The sequence below is a fragment of the Podarcis bocagei genome (assembly GCF_964188305.1).
Source record: "Podarcis bocagei genome assembly, chromosome: 6".
In the NCBI taxonomy this organism is placed as follows: Eukaryota; Metazoa; Chordata; class Lepidosauria; order Squamata; family Lacertidae; genus Podarcis; species Podarcis bocagei.
Window position 1 is genome coordinate 78,595,170 of NC_138130.1, and position 20,695 is coordinate 78,615,864.

Sequence of the window (20,695 nt, forward strand, 5' to 3'; positions counted from 1 at the left end):
TATCTTAGAGATTTCCACAGTTTAACTGTGTGCTGTATTGAGAGGAGGGCTTTCTTTGGCCTGCCCTGAATCTTCCAACGTTCAGGTTCACTGAATGACCCCAATCATGAGAGAGGGAGAAAAATATGATCTATATGCTTTCTTCACACTATGCATGCTTGTATAATCTCTATCACATCATCCCTCTTTTTTCTAAGCTGCAGAAAGCCTTTCAGTTGTTGCAACCCTTCTTCATTAGGGAGCAATACATATGTCTTCAAGCTCCCTGGATAGGAGGGATGGGCGATTCTGCCAATTTCAGTTTTTCATTTTTCCAGTCTTAAGTTCAATTCTCCACATTTTGACATCAGTTTGCAAATTTTTGTTTCAAATGCTTGTGATACTCAACAGTGTTTTAGTGCAAATGTCTCCTTTTTTAAAAAAAATGTGCAGTGCTGCCTAATATACACATTTTTGTAAGCCATTTTTTCCCTGATCCAATGCATTTTTGCTTTATATGCACTTTTTTTGGACACTTCACCCTAGTATATGCATTTTTGTACACATTGCTTGGCAGGAGAACTGCATTGCAGAATTCAGAGAAGTGCAAATTTCAAAGGATGGTTGTGTTTTTGGCTCATGCCTTGTTTCCAAAAGTGCAAATAAGATGGACACACCTTTGAATGAGACTCAGTTTTCTCCCCTCTCCCCTCCACCCCTACTGGACACACACATCTACTAACCATGAATGGCCTACCGTTTCCTAGAGAGCACAGACCAGTATATTGCCCCCCACTCGCTGCACGTTTGTCATGGGACACGCAGGTGCAATACATACAGGTGTTCCCTTGCAAAGGGCAGAGCTGCCTTGCTAAGCTCGGAGTCCTTTCAACATGGCTTTCTCCTGCATTTTCTCCTCCGCTCTCAACACTTGGTTCCCAAAATACCCAAAGCCGCTTTCTACGTATCAGGTCCCTTCTATAAGATTGCCTGTCCTGGGATCAGCGCCTGCAAGTTTCTTTGCAGCGTCCACAGCACCGCGTTGCCATCAACCTGTCAGTCCGCTCGCACCCAATCTAATCCAGATTCACCCTTTCTAAAGCCGACCCGTTTGTAACCCCAAACCCCCATGAGGAAGCGCCCCTCCCTCAACACGCTTCTTTGCGCATGCCATCCGCATCATTAAACCGTGGTCATTGGGGGTTGGTGAGCTTTCCCACCAGCCAGCCGGTCTCCTCACAGTCACAGCCCCCGTCTTTCCCCGCATGCGAGTATGTGCGTAGCTTTTTCGTTTTCCAACCCGGGTTAGCGATCGTGGGAACAGAAGAACCCGGCGGCGGCGCCCTATGGAATGAAATCGCGTAGGGGTTTCCGCTCCGGCGCACCCCCGCACCCCCTGGGGATTAAAAAGGCGGCGTGTCGGAGAAAGATGAGGCAGGCTCTTCCAAGCTGCCTGCTTGCCGAGCAAGCGAGCCCTTCTGCACCAGACGGGACCAAGGCGCGCGTGCCGTTTTCCTCCCGGGTCGCCCTTCTCGCTCTCAGCCCGCTTTCCCTCCTCTTAAGGTGGCGCGCCGGGATGTGGGCCGCTGCTCGGCGTCTCCTCCGCCGAGGGGGCCTTAAAAGCAAACCCTCCTCCTCCTCCTCCTCACCACCTCCTTCCACCCAGAGCCGCAAGCTTCGAGGTGCGCCGAGCGGCGCTGCTTTGTAAGGGCGCCCGGCGAAGCGGCTGCGCTCCAGTCGGCGGGAGGCTTGGCCAGGAGGAGGAGGCAGCGGCCCGGAGTTGGATCGCGCGCAAGACGCCGCCGCCGCCGCCACTGGGGCATGTGCTGCAGCCGCAGCCGGCAGACCTGTAGCCTTGCAGCCGGACGGACGCCTGCCTGCTCGCCTCCTTTCACATCCTGGAGCAGGGTGCCGCGGCCGCCTTTAAGCGCCGGGAGATCCCGCCGGAGACCCTCGCCCGGGTGATCTTGGAGATCCTCGTCGCAACTTACCCGCGAAACAAGCCGACGCATTTATTTCCTCAGGTAAAACAAAAAACAAAAAAACCGCATGGAGAGGAATAGGTCTGTGTCATGAACAGAGAGATCTTCACCGTATTCTTCTTCTTCTTTTAAATTAAATAAATAAATAAATGTTGAGTGGGGGGGGGGCAGGAGAGTCTCTCTCTTTCTAGGGGGACAATGTTTTAAGACTAAACACCCTTGACATTGCCCACTTTCCCCCCTTCTTTTTGTAAGAGAGTCCCGTCTCTACTGGACATAGTTAACTTTAAAAGGTGCTAAGCGAAGCAAACAATTGCCATGAATTTTAAGATATATATAATGGCTCGAATAACACCCTTCTCCTTAGGTATGAATATTTTCTCATCCTCAGCAAATTTGATGGATTTAAGAGAGACGGAGAGATGTGGGGATGTTTTTACAAGGGATGGAATAATGCATTTTTCTACATCCCTCCCATATTTAACGCTCCGGTGAAAGAATCCTAGAGGATATTATCCAATCCATTATTTAACCCTCCCATCATCTTTACCTGAAATGTCACCTGTGTTTAACTACGTTTGGAAGAGGGGGAAACAGATGTGCTGTTGCAAATTGCCGGGGAGCCTGCTCACCTAAGGATAAGAAAGCAGCGGCAGAGATGGGCATGCAAAGACCCACTGCATTCTCCAATTCCCAATCAAATCTTCCTCTTTTGTTTGGATTAAACAAAAGGAGTCACACACAAAGGGGGGGGGGAGTCGCGGTGCTTTAACAAAAGAAAAAGGTTCCAGGATGTTTTTAAAAAGTCTTAAGTATGACAACTTGGCAAGAGGCATTAATCCAAGATTCAGAAGATTGGACCACTTTTAGAACGCTAAGTGGAAGAAAATATTCTCTCTTTTTTTCCTCCTTTGCCCTTGCCGTGCTTGTTTCTATTTAGGATGCGTCTTCTTCCTTTTCTAGGATGTAATTATTGTTTAAGGGAGGATGAATCTGATGAGGGTAACAGCTTCACTTTCTGTGCCACTCTAAACCACTCAGGTGCAAACAAGGTCTAATTACCCAAATGAGAGGCATGAGCTCAGCATCCTCGCTCTCTGACTTGGAAGCCATAATCAGGTGCAAGAGGGACCGTGGGCAAATTGTAGTTGCATATTGGCGAGAGGTGAGCACTTGGGGTTCGCTCGTGGAGATTGGCGTGTTCCCGTGCCGAGCTGTGACATTAAAGAGATCCCACAGCAAAGCCCTTGATGAGATGCAGCTCAAATTGATCAGCATACAGTGCATGCAATGGCAGTGAAGACCTACAGTCGTGTATGTTCTGTACCGATGTAATGCAGGAAAAGGTTTAATAGATGTGCTCCGGACGGCAGGCGTCCCACATCTGTGCTGAGCCAAGTTACAATGTCTGAGGATGAATGGCAGGCTACTAATATCTGAAAGGTGCTCTTGCGCCTTGGAAATCTGTATTCCAAGGGGAAGTTGTGCAGGTACAACTTCTGCCATGGTGTTGCAGTGATAGATAAGCCGTATCTGCTGAATATCTCCCTGCTACATAGATTTAAAAAACAAGGGGAGACCGTTTTTGATCCAGATTTGATCATATGAATCTTGCCCTCAGTCCAAAGAGAAAGTGAAGGATCATATCTCCAAAGCAGGGAGATGGAGAAAGTGTAGGACTTTCGTGCTTTTTGTATAGCCTGATCTGCTTCTACAGTCCAAAACAGCCTTAGCAATCTAGCATACTCTCTCACACACAACTATGCTTGGCTTAGAACAGGGACCATGGAGAAGAGGCCATTGCAGCCCTGATTATATACGTGGGCTGGTGGAGGGGGGGGAGGGACAATTGCATTTTGATCAAGCTAACCTGAAGTGGCTATTGAAATTCAGGACCGTGATGTGCCTGGAGGAAGTTGAGGGGCTGCCAGCCTGCTTTATTTGAGGCTATTACAAAGTGATGGAAGGTGCTAGGGGACAGCTGGGGGGGCATAGAACTGAAATGGCAATCAGCATTAAGGGGAGAAGCAGAGCCAAGGAATGGGAGCCAAAGACTGGAAGAGGTAGAGGAGTAAGTAGCTTGAGAGTGCCTGGCAATGGCCGATTTCACTAGACAAGAGCTCAGAAATATGGCTGCCTGGTCGCCAGTGGTGACCATAAATTTAGTTCAAGTGACCAGCCGGGAAAGCTTCAAGTATATTCTGCCACACCGTTTTTTAAAAAAACCTGCCAGCAGCACAAGGAGGTGGAGAAAATGCCCCTTTCAACATAGTGCCCGGCTGTCTGACTTTGCGCTGAGATACAGCATTTGTGTCATGGGTTACAAACACATCCACTACCCGGCTCTCGTCCTGTAAAATCTTCTTGCCAGGCAGCGGATATAAAAGAGGCATGCTGTGGAGCAGGAAGCAAAAGAAGAAGAAGAGTAAAATCTCTCTGCCAGTTAGAAGCAGATGTTGGCTGTCATACCAGGCCTGATCTACAGATGTAGACAACATGGTGTCCTCCAAATGTGGCCAGACTCCAATTCCCATGATCTCTGACTAAGCCGGCTGGGGCTGATGGAATTTGGAGGCCAACGTCTGAAGGATGTCACGTTGGGCACACCTGCTATAGAGGCCATGAGTGTCTTCACACATTACTTGTGAGAGGCCATGAGTGTCTTCACACATTACTTGGGGGCACACCTAAAAGGATAAAGTGTGAATGTGCCTAACATGGGTCTTGCTGGGTCTATGAGACGCGATTGTGATCAGGGCTTTTCTGTTGGCTCATTTCTTGCTGTGTAATGTGTGAATCGGCCTCTGGAGAAGAAGGGAGCATTACAAGTCAAGGTGGGGGATAGAACTAGAACTGCAGAAAGTATTGGAGGTTCAAGTTGTAGGCCATTGTATAGCAGAGGGGGAGAGGAGAGGACCCTGAGAGCAAAGGATGGTGCGAGCTGCGGTTAGGACTGGGTTACTAACCTTCAAATGAGCTGAATGCACATCTCACTGTGTCTTGTGTGTAGAAAGCTTCCAAGTCCTAGCTACGTACATGTGCTGTGTCCTCTGGTGCAGGATCAGGAACCGGTGTCACCCCTGCAAGAGTTGCATTTGCTTCTGGAGGGATTTCAATCCAAAGTCAACAACCTGGGCATTACTTGCACTGCTGTATTTAGCATGCATGTTTTTCACAGCTGCTGGGAGATAATTATTGAGATTGCAGCAGGAGGGGAGAGGGGAGTGTTAGTCCTGATTGGCAAGTGCAATGCCCTAAGTGCTTTTCCCCAAGTTTCCCATTGCCAGAGTGTCCACGTATTTTACCATGTGTGTCTAGGCATGAGGGGACAGCAATGTAGCCCCATGTCTTAAATATGAAATTTGTGCTTTGTGTTTTGACCTGGATAACTCAGTCGGTAGAACACGAGACTCTTAATCTCGGGATCATGGCTTTGAGCCCCATGTTGGGCAAAAGTTTGCTGCATTGCAGGGGGTTGGACTAGATGACCCTTATGGTCCCTTCCAACTCTGATTCTGTGATTTGCAGTAGTATTGCAGTCACAGTATAAATTTACACACACACACACACACACACACACTCTTTTATAATTTCTCCAAAAAGACTCAAGGGAAAAAAAGAATAAAACAAGCATAGTCCCTGAAATACAACAATGGACATTTAAATTAAAAAGTTAGCAGTATCCAACCTGTTTAACAAATTCCAGCAGCACAAAGGTGACATGGAACTGACCCAGCAAAAATCATGCAATTAACCAAAAACCTTAAAAAAAAAAAGCCGCAGTGTCTTCAGTGATCACCCAGCACAGTATAGTGATAGGGCATAATTGACTTTGCTCAACACAAATCCCACAACACAAATCCCAACCCTTGGCTACTGAGATGGAGGGAATTGGAACAGGTCCCCAGATGATGATGGCTCATGAGGTGTAAAACGTACAGAAAATGGTGGTTCCTAAGGAATCCAAGCCCCAAGCTGTTAAGAGATTTAAAAGATTAACACCAGCACCTTCCCGTTGAACCTGGAAACGAATTGCTGATCAGCAACTAGCGTGAATTGCATAGAACTCAGATCACCTGCCGGCGTAATGCCTTTTCCCACTTGTGCAACAGGAATTTAGTAGTGACTGCCATCCTCATTGCAGCTGGCGTAACTTGAATATAGGATTGGCTATGTATGTGGCACACTCTGTACCTAAACGCTGTTCATTGAGCGAGAGCTGTGAGTCCCCCTGCAGGGGGGTCAGAAGCACGCAGAGTATGATTGCCATGCTTGTCTCGCAGGAGCACCAGCAGCCTCTTAGCATCACTTTCAGTGCACTTAACTCTGCACTGAATAAAAGGCCAGTGGGAGGAGGAGGAGAGAACCCTGCAGCAATTAAAACTCTATATTGTGTGTTTTGAAAGTCTATTGATACAGAATTAAAAGCATGCTGTATGCCAGAGCCAATCAAAAGTACCAACACGCTGAATATCCATTAATGAATCATTTCCACTTTTTGAGCAACGGTTGCCCAGAGAAGTGTGATATTCTAGGCGCTTTTAGAGAGAGCATTGCTGAAGGGGGGGGGCAGGAATAGGCAGCCACTTTTGATGTAAGGGGAAGCAGCATATCACATTTGCCCAAAAATGTCACATAGGGTGGACACGACGGACATTGGAGCAAGATGAGAAGGGGTGCTGAATTTTGCATGCAGCGAGTCTGAATTTTTGTTTGGAAGAGTGATGCTCTGTAAATCCCATGGCATTTGTGTAACATAAGTGGCAGAACTGTGATCTCATTCAGGTCTCTCCCAAGGCCAGACTTGGTTGGTGCCCATAGCATACACAAGTGTGCACAGACACACATGAGGAATATGTTACAGGGCTGATGTAATATGATGGTTATGTGCTTCAAATGCATTCTGTCGGTGCTATGTGTTATTAATGAGCTCATTTCACTTTGGCTAATGCAAACGATTCCATCCTCACCCCCAGAATCAGAAAATGTATTGAAATTCGTGAAATGTTGTGTCGCAGCGGAGAAACAGAAGCAAGTGTTCTTTATGTTGACTTTGGCAATAATTATTTGTACTAGATTTTCGAAAGTCCTAGCAAGATAGATTTAAAAAGGAGGGGGCACTAGTGAAAGCATTTAATAACTTGTTTGAAAATCCTATAAAAAGATGTTGGACGGCTAGTCCCCAACGATTTGCTTTATACAAGGAGTCTTTGGGTTTTCAGATAGGAGGAATGATTTCATACTTTTTTTTAAAAAAAAACTTAAGATGTCTGGAACTCCATTGTCTCAATGAAAAATTGTAGCGATAAGGAAGTTAGCTTTGCAGACTAGTTTAAATTGTAGTTTTTGTGTGGTGTTTAATCTATGTTCTTTCCTTGTAATCTTTACAACGCTTTCTTTGTAATTTTATTTTCTGTTTTCTAAAAAAAATGTATTATGCAGAGCCTGCTCTGAAATTTGGACTGTGTGATGCTCTCAGTGACATAATCAGGAGCCACCAGGGTCCAAATTCAACCATTGTCCCCTGAAAACTCAAATTCTGAGAAGCCTCTGAACCCCTTCCCTGTTTATAGATAGATATTTATTTGCATCAGCCACCGAGTATAAAATACAAACATGTACAAACACAGCTAAGCAGGTAAAATGACCAGCCTTTTCCTTTTCTTACCTTCACTTTCTTTGAAACTCACCTGATGGCGGCAACGGGAGGTCTCTTTGGCAGCCTGTAAATCCTTCTTTCTCTCGCTGAAATAGCAAAGTTCCAGGCACCAGGAACCCTGCAAAATGCTGTTTCTCCTCAACAACAGCACCCTCGGCACAGGGGGACCTGGGCCATGTCATTTCTACAACGCCTGGTACTCATATAAGCTACTTGTGGCCCTTTGCCCCCTGGGATGGTTCCATTTCAGGCTTCCACATGGGGGTTTAATAGTGTAGATGGAGCGCTGGCAACAGGTTTTTTTTTTAATTCACAAGATTCTAAAGGTGGGAAATATGTGGGCTGGCGTTTTGAAGCCCGTAATGTCATGTGGACCTCAAAAACCTGCTTGCACAGGGAGCAGGGATCCCAAAGTGAGCACCCACCTGGGAACAGCTGCAGCTTATTGGTGAAGCATCTTCTTTTACATGCAGAAGTTCTGAGAGAGAGAAGCCTGCCTGAAATCTGCTGTCAGTCAGTGTAGATAGTCCTGGACCAGTGACTTCACTCAGTATACGGCAGATTCCTGACATTCCTCACCCATCTGGAACCACCTTCAGTGTCCAAGACACCAGAAAGCCAGAGAGCAAAGGAGTTATCACAGAAATAGCTTTGCTGAAGTCTCCCTGTTGTCAGTGTGGTGTAGTGGTTAGAGTGTCAAGAGGCCTGGGTTCAAATATATAATAATAATAATAATAATAATAATAATAATAATAATAATAATAATAATAATAATAATAATAAATAATGTGGGATGCGGGTGGCGCTGTGGGTTAAACCACAGAGCCTAGGGCTTGCCGATCAGAAGGTCAGCGGTTCAAATTCCCACGACGGGGTGAGCTCCCATTGCTCGGTCCCTGCTCCTGTCAACCTAGCAGTTCGAAAGCACGTCAGAGTGCAAGTAGATAAATAGGTAGCGCTCCAGCGGGAAGGTAAACGGCATTTCCATGCGCTGCTCTGGTTCGTCAGAAGCGGCTTAGTCATGCTGGCTGCATGACCCGGAAGCTGTATGCTGGCTCCCTTGGCCAATAAAGCGAGATGAGCGCCGCAACCCCAGAGTCGGTCACGACTGGACCTAATGGTCAGGGGTCCCTTTACCTTTACCTAATAATAATAATAATAATAATAATAATGTAATGTAATAATAAATAATTTTATTTGTACCCCATCCAGCTGACTGCCCTACAGTTCAAGCAGTTTCCTCTATCCCAAAGTGCAGATAGCAGATGGAACACATTGACCCTAAGAGGAAGCAGACCCTGGAGCAGAAGCGACTCTGGAATGGCCCTGTGTGGTCATTCATAAAATTATATATTTTCAAATGGGAAACAACTATTTTTTATATCTTTATAAATAGGAAACAACTGTTGATTAAACTGGTGGTGGTGGGTTTAAGTCTATGCCCACCAGTGAAAAGATACTGCCTCACAGAATAGCTCAGTTGGTTAGAGCGTGGTGCTGGCAATGTCAAGGTTGCAGGTTCGATCCCCATAAGGCACAGCTGCATAATCCTGCATTGCAGGTGGTTGGACTAGAATGGCCAAACTTGGCCCTCCAGATGTTTTGGGCCTACAACTCCCATCATCCCTAGCTAGCAGGACCAGTGGTCAGGGGATGATGGGAACTGTAGTCCCGAAACATCTGGAGGGCCGAGTTTGGCCATGCCTGGACTAGATGATCCTCAGGGTTCCTTCCAACTCTATGATTCTATGAGATTCTATTGAGAACTGACAAGAGCTTTTGGGGGGAGTGGTGTTAATGGTTAAAAGCACGTAGCTTTCATGCTACATTATCTAAAAAGTGGGTGTCTTGCAATTAAACACAATTTATTCATTGAAGAAAAGCACCTCATGTCATCGAAAGGAGGGGAATGAAAATCAGTGTCGCCATGAAAATAATGCAGGTTTAGCCATTTTGGGGGGCTGCCTCATTCCGTGAAGAAATGAAGCATAATTCATTATATCTCGGTGCTCAGAACACCAACAGATGCAACAGGTTTCCTGTAGCTCAAGAGCAAAAACAATTGGATGCAGCTGAATCTGACGGTTCAGTGTATAATTTGTGCTGCCCTTTGCTCCTTTGAAAGGACACTGCAATCAGCTGTGAAGCCTGTTTGAGGCATTGTTTTACGAACCAGGCTGGAATACAAAGGCCGGGCTAAACTGTTCTGAGCCAGTGTGCTTTCAGTTGTCCCAGGTATTTTGCATCAATGGCCACAGCTCTGGTAGCTCTCTGCTTGCTAAGTGAAGCAATGTAATAAAAAGGAGAAATGAGCATTCATAAAATTTAAACACTTGATGCAAACCTGTTAAGGCTAATCGTAATGGTGCAGAGTTGCCAGGTTTATGTGGCTACATATTGCAGTACGTTAAGAGAAGCAAAAGCAATTTTGTTTTGGGGAAGTGCTGCCAGCCCATCACAGACTTTGGATAGACGCACTACAGTTCTACTGTGAAAAGATCATATTATGCTTCTCCAGTGGGTGGACCCTCGCTAATATGTGCTCAAAGTAGGGATGGATGAATCTGTCAATTTTTGGTTCTCTCAGTTTCTAGTTTCTCCAGTTTTGTGCAGAACTAAGGGTTGTGACCCTGCTTGTATTGCTCACCCACCCACCCACCCCCCTTAGACCTCGCCAGCCCTCCCCTTACAACTCGCCAAACCATCGTGCCCTTTCCTTACACGGCTGTAGGGAGCAGTGAGGGTTGGTGTTGGGGGCTGGCTGGGCGATAATGACTAGTAGGAAGCGCTAGCTAGGGAACCCCCCAAGAGAACCCCCAGGGTCTCCCAGGTGGGCGCCATTGCCATTCCAAGAGAACAAGGGCGGTTTCCAGTGTGAGTTCCAGCACCTCTTTTTCTAGAAAAATAGCACTGGGAACCCCCAAGGGAAATCCCAGAGGTGGGAGGCTCAGAGCCCAGGGATTGGTGATGGGACACTGAGGATAGATCAGAGGGGGAAGATTGGGAAGAGATGCTAGATACCAAAGTGACAGCAGGGTTTGGTGAGCAGGAAGAGCCTGTGACAGGGAGCAGTTCAGATTCGGAGGCTGAAGCAGAAGAGGTCGGGGGGACTTCTGAAGAATTCTGGGAGCACAGTGTCATATTGACTTCTCACCACCATTTTAATTGCTTTCATGCATGGTCCTTGCAATGTGCAGGATCTCCTTTCAGCTGGTTTGGTTTTTCTCAGTGAGGTGGCAATGTCTGTAAAGCAGACCTACATGGGGCCAGGCAAATGATGGTCTTCTTTCCGATATCAGTGCTGCTTGGCCCCAGAGATGGCTTTCTCCATCTCCCTGTATAATGTGAAACTGGCATGGCTTCAAATCCATGTTAGTGATGCTGGGTGTGCATAGCAGGGGATGATAATAATTCTGGATAAACAAACATGGTCTAGTAGAGCATGGTCTCATGTGTGACTTATTTGATAATGTTTACAAATGCTGAAGTTGTGTGTGTGTGTGTTTAAGTGGGATTTCATTTTATTTATTCCCTGCATGCATATGCTATTTCCCCCCTATTTTGGAACTCAAGTTCCTCCAGTTGACCTATTTATTGTGCATTCATCCTGATATGCTTGCGTTGTGCCCAGTCTTCATTGGACATTTGTTCTGCTTCGTTTGTGACAATGAGCGAGCCTCTTCATTTGCTTCTGAGTGTTCATCCTCTTCCCCGTTGATTATTTGTTCATCCCACACAATGCATTTCCCTGTCACTTTCCTAATCTAAAAAAAAAGAAAAAGAGGGGTCAGTTTCTTGTTAAAAAGCAGGTCTGTTTTGCCAGGGTGAGGAAGTGCTTTAATTCACTGATAATAATAATAATAATAATAATAATAATAATAATAATAATAAATTTATTATTTATACCCCACCCATCTGGCTGGGTTTCCCCAACCACTCTGGGCGGCTCACAACAGAATATTAAAAACAAGATAAAACATTAAAAACTTCCCTAAACAAGATGAAATGACTGAGCAGCCATAGCCACACTGGTAACAATTTCAGGGTCACCATATAAGCTTTTCATTTCGTTTTTTAAAGAAAGAAGTGGCAAGTCCAAGATATATGTAGGAAACTGAGCTAAGCACATCCCTGTTTCAGCTGGGAGAGCACGAGGGGTAATGGTGCAAACTTAAACTTACAGGATACTCTTGAACCCTTAATGAGAATTAGTGACAGCCCAGAGGGACCCAGCATATACACGGTTCCCAGGCAGTCCCCCATCCAAGCACTAGCCAGACTCTGGCTTGCTTAGCTTGCGGGGAGTGATGTTGTGTTGCCTGCCTTCAGACTGTAGATCTGATTTCGTCTCAATCAAAGGTGGTCTGACCGATGTAGAACCCTGTTAGCTCCTATTAACAGTAGTGCAACGGATGCCTTAAAAAGCAATCAAACACAGATTCCATTGACTGGAAAGGTGGAGGAGAGGGGGCTGCCACTGTTCGCTGTATATCAGATAGTCCCTTGAGGCCAGCGTGCAAGGTGTGCAGCAATATCCATTGGCTCCCAACTTGTCCTGGTTAAGCATGTGCAAATTCCCAAGGTTCAGCAAAGTGCCCGGCTTAATTTAAAGACTTGCTTCTGCTTTAACGACGGACGTCCCCCTGTTGTTTAATACGTTTTCTCCTTGTTTATTCTCCGTGCATAAGGCAGAAAGGTCTCCGTCTCCTGACGCCGTTTCGTATGCTCCTGCCCGGCTGCCCCAGCCTCCCCACTCCACGGTTTTGGATGCCGTCCCATCTACAGACTCCCCCAGTTTGGCTGCTTTCCTAGGATGAGACTTCACAATTGCTGGCTACTTCAAGCCAGAAATCAATCAGCCAGGAAATTCCTTCTGTCTGGCACTCAGAGAATTGGTAGCCTGTTTCCAAGAGGCTTCAAGGCAGGAGTGTGATGAGTTGCGGGGGTGGGGGGCAGGAGGGGCCGCGGGAAGGAATCGGGGAAGAACGCCACTATATTGAAAGCAATTGACAACTCAGAAATAATCAGCACAGAAAGCAATGCCCTTGTATTTTGAGAGCTTCCCCACTCCTTGGCCTCACCTGCCCTTTGAGCGCATCACTGCATAATGCTATCGTTGTGGTTGTCCTTAACTTTCTTTACAAAGTCACCTGCAGGGGCACGTTCCCTATACTTTGGTTCACAGTTGAACACCTTCAAGATTTAATCTGTGGCGTGCCCCACAGCCAAAGAAATTTCAACATGGCAGCATATTACAGCGAATGTCAGGAGCTCACAGGGTGAGGGAAACGGGATCCTCGCCTCCTCCTGCAGTGGTCACTGGTGGGAGCAAGGAGAGTCACACTATGTGGCTCCAAACTTAATGTAGTGACCTTGGGACCGTACCCCATCGTCCCCTGTGGCTGTATTTGAGAAACCATGGCCTGGGGTTTCAAAAACATAGTAGGGGGGGGAGGCATCTGTAAATTATAAATGGCTTTAAACCAGTTGACAAGCTGGAACGTGTGCAGAGAAGGGCGAGCAAGATAGTCAAGGGTCTGGAAACCAAGCCTTATGAGGAACGGATGAGGGAGTTGGGTATGTTTATATCTTGATTTTATTCTGTGAACTTCCTTGAGACCCCCAGGTATAGGGCGGTATATTAATAATGATGACGATGATGATGTTTAGCCTGGAAAAGAGGAGACTGGCAGGATATATGATAGCCATTTTCAAATATCTCAAGGGCTGTCACATGAAAGAGGGAACAAGCCAGTGTGGTGTAGTGGTTAAGAGCGGTAGACTCGTAATCTGGTGAACTGGGTTCGCTTCCCCACTCCTCCACATACAGCTGCTGGGTGACCTTGGGCTAGTCACACTTCTCTGAAGTCTCTCAGCCCCATTCACCTCACAGAGTGTTGTGGGGGAGGAAGGGAAAGGAGAATGTTAGCCACTTTGAGACTCCTTCGGGTAGTAATAAAGCAGGATATCAAATCCAAACTCCTCCTCCTCCTCCTTCTCCTCCTCCTCTTCTTCTTCTTCTTCTTCTTCTTCTTCTTCTTCTTCTTCTTCTTCTTCTCTGGAGGGTAGGATTCAAAACAATGGCTTCTAGTTACAAGAAAGGAGATTCTGACTAAACATAAAGAAAAACTTTCTGACAGAAAGGTTGTGGACTGCCTTGGAGGTTTTTAAGCAGAGGCTTAATCTGTTATGGATGCTTTCGCTGAGATTCCTGCCTTGCAGAGGGTTGGATTCCCCTACAGCTCTATGATTCTACATCAGACCATTGATTGGTCCATCAAGCTCATTTCCAGACTGCGACCGTAATAAATCAATTCTACTTCAGTTCTGGTCCATCAAGCTCAGTTTGGCCTGCACTGTCTGGCAGCAGCTGTCTAGGATTTCACACCAAGGTTTCTACCTGGAGATGCCAGGGGTTGAACTTGGGACCTTCTGCATGCAAAGCAGATGCTCCAGTAGACTTTTAAGGCACACCAAATGGCCTCAGCAGAAGAACAGTTGTTTTCTAAAGGAAAATAACAGGAGCCACATAGGCTTAAGATGGCTCTTTTGCAGGGTTGAGGGAGGGCTGAAATGACAGTGCTCTTGCTGAGCAGCTTGCCTAGACTTTTTCAAGCTCCATCTGATCTTGTTCTCCTCCGTTCCGTAACATTGTACGCCCTTTTTGTTGCTTTTCATCTCCATGTGCAATCCCCCTCCCCATCTCTCTCTCTCTCCCCCTTCCCCAAATCCGCACAAAGGTGAAAAGGAGCGAGGAATGAGGCAGGGATGGCTCTCCTCTATCTGCTGCTGCTCTCCCCACCTCCACCATGAATGAGCCCCTTCATCCTCTCCTCCAGAGGAAACACAGATGCTTTTGTTTGGCAGCCTTGTAGGATAGGATGGAATTAATAAATCGGAGAGCTGATGTTGTGCTGCTACATTCTTTGCAATTTTAAGGCGAGAGCCTGAAAGAAAAGTTAATTTGCCTTCGGAGAAACCGCAGAGGCTCAGCCGACTGTTTATCCCCACTTTTATTTTTCTTAGATGACGCTCCTTTTATTTTCTTCTTCTCTCGCACTCAGCCCCCTTCCCCTTTTCACCTCTCCCCCGTAATCCATCTCTGCTTTCTCACAAGGAGGTGCCTTATGCAGAGTCAGGCCATGTTTTCAGTATTATGGAGAGCTGTCCAGGAGTCCAGACAGGAGAAGCTCCCAGACCTACATGGAGACGCCTGGGATTGAACCTGTGACCATTGTGCATCTTCCGCCATCATGCCCTACCTTCCTCTTTTTGTCCCTTCACTCCTGACGCTTCCTTTTCCTACCAAGAACAGACCAAGGTAGAATCACTAGCAGTATCAAGAACACACTTAAGTTTGCTTCCCAGTTCAGGGGAGATGGCTTTCCCCATTCAGATATTTGTTCGTGTAAACCAGGTAAATATTGGGGGCCATTGTATAAGGTAAAAAGGTAAAGGACCCCTGGACAGATGGAGGGGTTCACAGCATCAACCACCCCAAAAAGGGTATTGTTTCTCCTATAGTTGCAGCCTTGGATTCAAACAGAATCAAGTGTTGCTCTCAAATGTTGCTCCAGCTTGCTGCTTCTAGCTCACATCCCGGCCCCAGCTCTGCTCTCAGCTGTGGCTTTTTCTGTCCCATTTGCCCATCACCTCACCGGGAAGCTAGTTTGGCTATTTCCCAGAATGAGAAGGCTTGATTAGCTTTTCATACTTGCTGGATCCAAGGGTTAGAAGAGTCTGGCATACAGTTTAACACCCACCCACCACAAATTCATAACAGTAAGTAGATTGTGTCTTTTTCCTTCCCGTTTTATTGATGGGAAGCCAAGGTTGAGGAGTAATGATTTGCCCAACGTCAGCCTCTGTAAGTCCACTCTAGAGCAGGATCCAGATTGCCATCCAACGTTTTGTGCATTTGAAAAGGGGCCGGGGTGTACTAGATATATATCACACTCTGTGTGACTCCCCAGTGAATCATGGGTCTTCTTTGTGGCGTTCAGTTTCCTCAGCCACAAATCTAGCGTTCTCTTCCGGCATGGAACACTGGAAGCTTGCAGTGCAAGTCAGCTTGGTAAATCACTGCTTTGAAACTAGAACACCTAGGAACATGTTGACTGTTCTCATTTCCCATACATGATATTTCTCTGTGTTCCTGTGAGCAGAATCGGATCCTGCTGCTTCCGGACTGGCAGAGGCTCTGCTCCTTGAATTACAACCAAAAATATGCCCAGGCTTCCCCTTAAGCTTATGTGATTCTGTTCAAGCAGAAGAGTTGCGAACAATTCCATATGCTTGCATGGCAGAGAAGCAGAGCTGGGGGAAGGGTTGAGAAATCTCTGTGGCACCCTTTGCCGTGCCTGGTGCTGTCCCGTGCTGGTTGGGGCTGATGGGACTTGGCAACCCAAAATGTATGGAGGGCACCAGGTTGGCGAAGGGGGCCATTGCATAGAAAGTTCACCACACATTAGCTGTTGTGAAATCTATACAAACGCTTGAAGAGAAGGCTGAGAGGTGATCCGATAGCCATCTTCAAATATCTGAAGGGCTGTCACATGGAAGATGGAGCAAGCTTTTTTCTGCTGTTCCAGAGGGTAGGAGCCAAACCAATGGGTCTTGTTATTCAAATAACAACAAAGGAGATTCTAAATAAACATCAGGAAGAACTTTCTGGTGGTAGGAACTGTTCAACCATGGAACAGACTACTTCAGAAGGTTGTAGACTCTCCCTCATTGGAGGTGTTTGTTTTTGTTTGTTTGTTTGTTTGTTTGTTTGTTTAAAAAAGGTTTATGTATGCAGCATTGATATTGCTGGGATATATGTATGCCCAAATATATAGAAATTGTGGCTTTTTGCCTCCCAAACCTATTGGTTGATACTTTTCCTGTTCTGTTGGAGAGATGTGGTTTCTCTCTGGATCATTTGTGGCTATGGATGAAGATTTATGAACTTTTGTCACTATGCATATGTGCATATTTATATATAATCGACTTTTGTTTTTAGTTCATATCAATTCAACACACATACGCCCCTAAAACAGCAAAGGCGCAAACTGAAATGCAGCAAAAGTGGAGATGAGGGAAAGTTGAGGGATGTGAGCAACATTCAAAGATTTTGTTCACTTTCAATTTGTGAGAATGTCAGAAAGCGATATGCTGTGATCTGCCAGAGGAATTCGGCATTTTAAGTTTGTTTATGCTGCATGTAGTTTTGTTTGGGGCCGAGTTATCTTTCATTGATGTTACCTTGTTAAACTTTTGTTTTGTGATGGTCCGATGACTAAATACAAATAAATAAATCTTGATCATTGATTTGGAAGGATTTGATTGCTGTGATGTACTGTTAATAATTCAGACTGTAACAATTGGTGCTGATGGGAAAGTGCAGGCTTGCACATCCAATCAAGGCACAAGCACCGAGTGCGCCAGGCAGAATCTGCAATGTACTTTTGCCACTAACTTTACTTCCAACTCCTCTCCAAGGAGGCCCCTGAACCGTGGAATTAGATTTTCAATTGGCAATATCAATTCCAAACCCAGACCCTGCATTCTTGCATCCTTTAAACTCGAGATCTAAACTTATTTTATGATTGGAGGACATGAGGCTGAAAAATAAATAAAATGTGAAGGGGCCTAATGAATCTGTTCTACCTGATATGTTCTACCTTGTCCAACCCCAAACAATGAATGGGATTCAAGGAGCCTAACTTCCAGAAGGGCAGTAGCAATGGTAGTCAGCTGCAGCAAGTAAACAATAAAGATTTCTTTGGGACTCAGTAGATTAACTGCGGTATATGCCTTTGTGGGCGAAAACCCACTTCATCAGATAAATTAAGTGCTACCCGAAGTTGGCAGGTATGCATGGATAGAGAGGAAAAGATGTAAACACTCAGTGAAAGCTAGTGCCATAATATGTTGGCTGCTATGTAAGGTGCCACAAGATTCATCAATGTTTTTAACAGTAGTTTGGAAACTTTTGCAAGTTCTGCAGCTAGTGGCCCTACTCCCATGACCACTACTAAGCAGAATGTTTTATATCCTGTATTTTATCCTGTGAACCACCGTGAGATCTTATGCTGAAGGGCGGTATATAAATCTAATAAATAAAACAAAAATAAAATATGTTGTTTACATTAGCCCCAGCTGTCCAGGCAGTGGATAAGTTTTAGAACCACATGTGAACTCTGCAGCTGGAGTCCATCCCTCATTCATCTTGGCTCAAGGCTGCCACTTGTCCTGCCTGCAATGAATGACAGGCAATGCATCTCTGAAGCATCTGCAATGGGCTTGGATGGACCATGGGTGAAAGGTGGGTTCAATACTTGCCTGTAGCTGGAGCCCAGGTCCTTCAATGAGCTTGAGGCTTTTCTGCTGAATTTTATCAAGAGTCAAATAATTTGCAGGATGACTGCATAGTTTGTGGGTGCCTCTGCTGACACCTATGGTAACCTGTAGCATGGGCGTGGGGAACCTCAGGCCTGGGGGCCAGAAGCAGCCCTTCAGACCTCTCTATCTGGCCCTCTCCCCAGGCCATACCCTTTACTGGTCCTACTTTGCACCCCAAGAGTTGTTGGGGTTTTTTTCCTAAAATTTGATTGATTTTCCAAATTTATAACAAACATCAAAAAACAAACAAACAAATAAACATAAATCCTAACTATATTACTTCCACTTTTGTTAACATTGTTAGGTGACTTCCTCGAATCCCCCTGGCTGAGTTTCTATGCATATCATTGTAACAGTTTTCCAAAACTAATTTCTCATAAAATTTACTTAATCAATTAACATCTTTCTTTCTTTTCATTTTAACTTTAGATATATTATTCAATAACATCACTTATTTAAATCCTAAGCCAATCTGGTACTTGCAAGTATTTCTTTTTAAGTTATCTTAGCATATTTAGCTAAATAGTCTTTAAATTTTCATCCATTCCTCCTAGTACTCCTCCTCCTTCTGGTCGCGGACTCTTCCGGTCAGGTCGGCTAGCTCCGAAAAATCCATCATCTTCATCTGCCATTCCTCCCACTGTTGGTACTTCTTGTGATTTCCCATTTTTGGCCAGCAAAATTCTAGCAGCTGTTGTGGCATACAAAAGCAATCTGACATCTTTCTTGGGCAATTCCAAACCTATTCTTCCAAGAAGAAAGGCCTCTGGTTTCTTGCACCCTATAAGTTTTTGCCTGGTTGGAATGTGCCTGATCAAATGCCTCTTCCTTGCCTGGGTGTGTGTAGCAGCTAACCAAATGAACAAAGGTAAAAAAAATTGCCATTGCTGCTACACCTACATGTCTCTTTAGTCCTCCCCACCCCAGGCATGTGGCCCTCTGAAGGCTGCTCAGGAGGGAGTGTGGCCCTCAGGCCGAATACATTTCCTCATCTCTTGCTGTAGTGCCATTCATTTCATGCGATGCCTCAGATCCAAACAGGTGCCGAAGAGCTAGTGACACAGCAGCAACAATGTTGGCCCCCCACCCCCCTGGCTGAAGATGGAGATTTCACCCCTCCCATACCCAAGAATCTCCTGATGATCTCCTGATGGTCTCTGCTGACTCTCCAGAGAGGAGGAGGCGTGTCCTGCCTATGTACTTATTCTGCCCAGCAACATATCAATCTGTCTGTGTGAGTGAGAGTCAGTCAGTCAGTGTATCGGAGAAAGTGAGAGTGTTAAAGATTCTAGAGATAAGATTGCTGCTAAGTGCAGCTGCAGACTCTCAGTGTAGCATTGATTTATGCTTAGAATATTCAGCTCTGTGTATAGTTTTGTATCATAGTTGTAGTTACAGAATAAAAGGAAGATATTCTACAGAGCTGCTCTCCGAGTGGTTTATACTCTGCAAGACTCTGCAAAACTCTGCTGCGCAACGACTGTATTATTGAGACAGTGAATCCGGTGCTCTCAGCTCTGAGCTGTGAGTCCACAGCACTGTGACCGTTTCCTGTGAGAAGGAGGTCTCTGGCAGTGCTTCCCAGCTCGCCTAGCCCAGTCGGGGTTGAAGTACACGAGTCCAGTTGGCGCACTGGCTCTAGGGCAATGCTGACAGGAATGGGGAAGCAAAGCCAATGAGAGAGGCAGGATCTCTCTTTGATGAGTTGACCAACTACATGCCCTCCAACATCCTGCAGCGGAAAATCGGGGTGTGTATCTCTCTGGGCTGCACTTCCATGTGAGTCACAGGATTCATGGCTCCCCAAAATGTGCATCTTTCAGGGCTGCACCATTCCAGATAACCAGCAAGAGAGCATGGCCTCCAAACATGGGCATCTTTCAGGTCCACACACTCCTGGCAATGAAAACAGGACATCTCGGGATCCAATCTGAAGCAGGTGTGGCTTCTGTAATTCCTGGATGTCCTGCTCAAAGCAGGACAGTTGACAGGTATGCAACTAGCAGCTGATGTCAAGGCATCCCCAGGGAACCACTACAGGCACTTGGAGGTGAGGAAGCTGTGCCGATTCCACACGTGACATGTCAGCAGCAAGGCTCTGGGCTTGTTATAAGTAATACCTCCCCACCCCACCCCCCAAAAAGAAATGTGCTAGTTCTTGCTGATCACTGATTCTTCTGGGGCACACATGTGTGATTCTTAGCATGACGTGAGTAACTAAGATTAGTCACAGATATAAATAACTTGTTTTATCAAAACCCATCTGTTTCCTATGGTATTGTCATCCAGAAAGAGCCAGTGTTGCTGTCATCAAAATAAAATATCAGTGCCCTCAGTTACCCTTTGTGCTGTCTGAGAAAGTTCACTAGGGGGGGAAAATCAACTAGCCAAAAGGTAATATTTCCCCACAATGCCTTGAGGCAGAACCAAGTAACCAGTGGGTTTTATTTTTTCAATGGGGAACAGCCCTTGTTTTTGGATCCCAGTACAACCTTAGTGCAATCTGCCATGTTTTTTTGCACCCACCAGGATCCAATTCAGTGTGTTTCAAACTTGGGTCTCTCAATGTTGTTGGACTCCCAAGTCCCACCATCCGGTGGTCAGAAATGATGAACATTGCAGTCCAAAAACAACTGGAGACCCAGGTTTGAAACACACTGATTCTAACCTTATTAAAGCTGCCATTCTG

At 45.8% G+C, this 20,695-nt stretch overlaps 1 protein-coding gene across 1 annotated transcript in view; it reads left to right on the plus strand.

The window, feature by feature from the left end:
• Window positions 1–1,195: 1,195 nt before the first annotated feature.
• Window positions 1,196–20,695, plus strand: part of LOC308589105 (galactosylgalactosylxylosylprotein 3-beta-glucuronosyltransferase 1-like) — a 56,834-nt gene continuing 37,334 nt past the window's right edge. Inside the window, exon 1 of the mRNA XM_081198008.1 lies at window positions 1,196–2,003. The gene's annotated coding sequence lies outside the window, so the exon portion shown is untranslated. The remainder of the gene's footprint in view (window positions 2,004–20,695) is intronic.